Below are 5,710 nucleotides of genomic sequence, written 5' to 3' on the forward strand. Positions count from 1 at the left end.
TACACAACACCTCACCAACCATCTACACCACATCCACACCACCTACCACCCACCATCTACAAACTACCATCTACCACTACCATCACCACCACCATCTCTACCCACCTACCAATCCACCCACACCACCTACTATCTGCACCAACCACCATCCACACACCTACACCTACATCTACCATCTACCATCTCACCACCATCCACACCACCTACCATCCACTGTACACCATCTGTACACCACCTGTCTACACCAACTACCATCTACACCACCATCTACACCATCACCCTTGCCACCTACCATCTACACCAGCTTCCACACCTACCATCTACACCCACCACCATACTATCTCTGCACCACCTCTGTCTACACCACCATCTACACCTTTACCATCTACACCTACCATCTACACCAACATACCACCTACATCTACCACCACCTACTACTCTACATCTCACCACCTCCACACACCTACCATCTGCACACCTACCATCTGCCACCATCTACACCTGCATCTACACCTACCATCTACTCTTACCACCTACGCTATGTCTACACCAACACCATCACCACCACCATCTACACCTGTCTACACCTACCATCTACACCACCCAAATCACCAACCATTACCACCTACCACCTACCATCTACACCAACTACCATCTAACTACCATCTACACCATCTGCCACCACCTGCCTCACCACCACCTGCCATCTACACCATCTTGCCACTGCAAACATCCATCTGCACCATCTACACCACCTGCCATAGTCCCAGCTTCTACCATCTATCTACACCACCAACCAACTACCATCTACTTCACACCTACACCATGTACCCACCCACACCACCATCCACAACACCATCTACCACCACCAATTACACCTACCACCTACCATCTACCTACATCACACAATTACCTATATCTACCATCTGCACTTCACCAACACCAACTACCACACCACCTCCATCTACCCTTGCCTGCAGACTAAACCACCTACCATCTACACCAACCCCCATATACACCACCTACCATCTACATCACCTACCATCTACACCAACTACCATATTCACCACCTACCATCTACATCACCTACCATCTACACCACTTACCATCTACACCAACTACCATATTCACCACCTACCATCCGCATTACCTACCATCTGCATCACCTATCAAATGAAACATTAACCATTTGAACTATCATCCATATACATTGCCAAACACGTGTACCATCAACCACCTGTACCCCTAACCATATGTGCTGTCAATCACTTGCCTGTCAAACTAGTTATTAGTCTTCTAAAGATTTCATAGCTTTTATTTTTCTTCTAAATACATAACGTATTACAGCAGTAAGAATGAATGAATTTCAGTAAATAGAAGCCTTGGAAGAGTGGAAAAATAAAAACTATTTCATTTGTACTGTATATTTATGCCAATATTGTACAAAGAATTCTTGAGCATATGTTAATATTGTTGTTACTGGCCGTTCAGTTTTTGAAGATACACAAGTATCACTAAATTAATAATTGAGGAAAATTCTACCTAATCTGAATGTGGAAATGCAATGTATGATACTAAAAATGTGCTATATCCCAAAAGCTTTTTCTCTGTAAGAATAATAGTGAAAATTTACATTATCATATCAAGACTTACATGTTCCAGTGAGTTAAAGCTGATATCATCTAGGGATTGACAATCTTCCTCATCAGATCTTGAAGCATCTTTCAGCAGGTCTAATTCTGCCAAAAGTCTAATATACCACATAGATCTGGAAATCAATATAAATTGGTTACAAGGTTTATTAGCTGAATAATGGAAATGGTGAGTAGAGAGAGGCTGATAGAAATGTAAGATGAGAAAGGGTTGATAGTGGTGAAAATATGGATTAAAAAGAAGCAAATTAATAAAAAATTCATAGATGCATAACAACTGAAAAGAAGGTTGTTCAAAATTGTGCTGGAGGACAAAAAATATAAATGTAAATTGAATGATGTACAGTAGATACAGTGGAGTCACAATTATTTGCAGGTTAGGTACAGGACTGTCTTGCCTAACTCACATCCATCAAATATCATCCAGCTTATGTGTCATCAGAGATGTACTGTAATTACTACAATCTATCAATCATCCAACATGTAGTCCCCATTTGACGATCATCTATGTACAGTATATATATTTTTTTATATAGCGTCATTGTACACTCACTACAGAAATTATCTGCAAAGTGGGATCTGAAGGATGTCAAAATGAACAATTCGACACCTATTACCTCAGTAGGGTTGTCAAAATCCTTCATCTGTTGTGTCATATCATCAAGCAAAAAATTTGGCAGATAATTTTTGTAGTGAGTGTACATAGTATGAATATCCCAAATGATTAGTCAGTGATAACTCAGAAATTAATCATTAATTTTTTTTACAGTAAAATGAAATACGTACAACAACATTTCAGCTTACAATACATGATGTTTGTTTTGTTCGGTATGTTGTAAAAATAAGTGGGTTACCTGGTACATTACATTTGTCTATGCTAGGGTATGCTGATTATAAATGATCTCTGATTTTTGTGCTTTGACATGTAAGGTAATATGTGGGCATGCTTTAGTGCATCAGACTCCTCTAAGGAACTTGAATCTTGGAAGCTACGGGCAATTCCATAAGATGTTGAAGCTGGATCATCATGCAACATAGGTTTTATATGCATATGAGGCATGATTATATATAATTTTATATCATCTGTGCATATTTAACAAATACTGAAATATGTACCACGAGTCACAACATGACGAGACACATGAATATACTCATAAATCAGTATGTAAACCTTCAGCAAATGATGACCAGGCATTTCTAGTCCCAAAGGTCTCCTCCAGCTAAATAAATAGGTTTCAGGTATTGACAGTCATGTGTAAATGGAACTTATGAAATGGGTTCCTCATTCCCACAATATTATGAGCAAAGAGGGTAGTCATGGTGATGGCATCTGGCAACTGCCCTCTGATGTTAGGGACAGCTTGGGGCAACTGATATTATGCTGTGGTGGTGTATCCTAAGTAGGTAACAATATTTCTCATTATCCTTTGTAGTTCTTAAAAAAATATAATAAATGTAGATATACTGTAGGCCTCCAAATATTTAAATTTTCTTCAATATCCTTGGTTATACAGATATTTTTTCCATGGAAACTAAATACCTGTACGGCCATGCCTCTCAGAATGCTGTTTCATTATAAAGCTAATTGTTCTTGAGCAAATTTTTACTATAAAACAAAAAATATATTAAACTTATAAAATGATTCAAAGGTTACAAGTACAATCATGCAATACACACAATGCTCTTGCCAATCAGTGCATATTTAGGCCAGTTTTGAAAACTTCCTGTTGGTACTGTACGAGGTCTGTCCTGAAAGTATCCAGCCATTTACTATTAACAAAAATATTGCTTACCTAGGACAATGGCTCCTTAGTCCCCTTCAAAGTACTCCCCTTGGGACCTCACACACTTCTCCCAGCGTCCCTTCCACTTTTCAAAACAGTCTGCAAAGTCCTCTTTCGGGATCTTCATCAGCTGCCTCGTCGCATTCTCCTTAATCTCGCCCACGGTCTGAAATCTCCTCCCTTTCAACGGCGATTTTAGCTTTGAGAAAAGCCAGAAGTCGCAGGGGGCCAAATCTGGGCTGTAGAGGGGCTGAGAGACTTGGGTAATGCAATGTTTTGAAAAAAACCCTGCACGAGACATGAAGAATGGGCAGGCGCGTTGTCATGATGAAGCTGCCAGTCACCACTTGCCCACAGCTGCGGTCGTTTTCTTCTTCCCGCATCCCTCAGCCGGCGAAGAACTTCAATGTAGTACTCCTTCGTTATTGTTTGGTCATTGTAAATGCAACGGTCACACAGTACCCACGCTCACTCAACGGCGTCTGCCGGGCAACTGAGTTGTCCCATGGGAGTGTGACTGTTCACGCATGCGCAGTACGGTCCTCTCTGAGTGGCTGCCAAGTTACATCAAGGCCGCATGCGACCAGTTCTCACAATATTTACAATGGCTGGATACTTTCCAGACAGACCTCGTATGTGTTTACTCTTATGTTATTAACCTTTTTTTATTTACTTTTGACCCGTAATGTCTGGAAAATGCCTGAAAGTGATAACGTTAATAATGTGACCAAGCAGCCAAGGAAAATCATCAGTATGGATGTAAAAATGCAGGTAATAAGATGAGTGCCAGATTATGTTTGGCTACACCAACCTTGTGAACCATTCTCAAGAATGTGGACAAATTTAAGGCTTTTGCCCAATCCACCATTTCATTAACAACAACAAAGAGCACTAATTCAAGAAACATTTTGACGACTACATGGAAGTCAGTTGGTCCCCGTATTGGAAGAATAGGATTGTGTTAAGACTGATGGCAGAAGGTGGTTAATCTTACAGAAGTTCTGACTGAGTGCACTGGTGATTATTGAATGTCCATTATCATGAAAACCCTTTCTTTTTATTATAAAATGTTTTAATATTTTATTATGTGTAAAAGTATTATTATTTTATCAGTACAGTAAGTCCTCGCTTAACGTTGTTTTGGTACTATGTCGCTAAACTTTTGAGACCAAAAATTCGTTTAACGTCCCGGTGATCCGATGCTATGACGTTTTGCGTCATCAGGGACTACTTTCTATGGAGCATCACCCTCTCTCGTGTGGACGCACTACGTTCTCTCGGTTCGGTACACTACCCTCACTTGTAGAACGTCACAGCATCCCCAAGCGACGCCGAGCCAGTCTTTGTTACGATTTCACATCATTCGTGTGTGCTTAAGTGCTTTGCTCTAAAACTGTACTCTAACCATTCGAAATGGCTTCCAAGCGCCCATCAAGTGCTACTGATGCTAGTGTAGTGAAGAGGCAATGTAAGACCATTACCCTGGCTATGAAAATGGATGTATTAGCCTGTTTTGAAAAAGGGGAGCATGTTATGGACATAGCCACTGTGCTTGGTTTAACCCCCACAATGGTGTGTACTATCCGGACCAACACTGACAAGATTAAGGTGGTTCTTCTTTGAGTACTACTAAGACAACTCGTACTAGTAGCACTGTGATAGAGAAGGTGGAAATGGTGCTGGCAATGTGGATGGAGGACCAGAATCAATCCAATGCCCCTGTGAGCCTTATGGTTATGCAGCATAAGACCAGGACCTTGTTTGACAACTTAAAGACAGAATAGGTGAAGGATTGAAGGAAGAGACCTTAACGGCCAGCCGAGGATGGTTTCAACGATTTAGGCGTCATTATAACTTCCACAACATAAAGATGACTGGTGAAGCTGCCAGTTCAGATACGGTTGCTGCCGAAACATTCCCATCATAATTCAAATGGATTATCCAGGAAGGAGGCTACTCATCAAAGCAAGTCTTCAATGTGGATGAGATTGGTCTCTTTTGGAAGAGGATGCCTAAGAGGACCTATATCTCCAAGGAGGAGAAAAGAGTGCCAGGTTTTAAAGTGGCAAAAGACCGCTTGACGCTGCTGCTTGGCACGAACGCTGCCGGTGACTTCAAGCTGAAGCCTATGCTGATTTCTCGTGCTGCCAACCCACGGGCCCTGAAAAGTTACTCTAATGATCACCTTCCAGTGATCTACAAGCATTATTAACCAGGAGCCATATTATAGCTGCGGTTAAAAGTGAAGTAATACGTAACTGAACGCATACTGAT

Source organism: Homarus americanus, unplaced genomic scaffold, assembly GCF_018991925.1.
Source record: "Homarus americanus isolate GMGI-L3 unplaced genomic scaffold, GMGI_Hamer_2.0 scaffold23617, whole genome shotgun sequence".
In the NCBI taxonomy this organism is placed as follows: Eukaryota; Metazoa; Arthropoda; class Malacostraca; order Decapoda; family Nephropidae; genus Homarus; species Homarus americanus.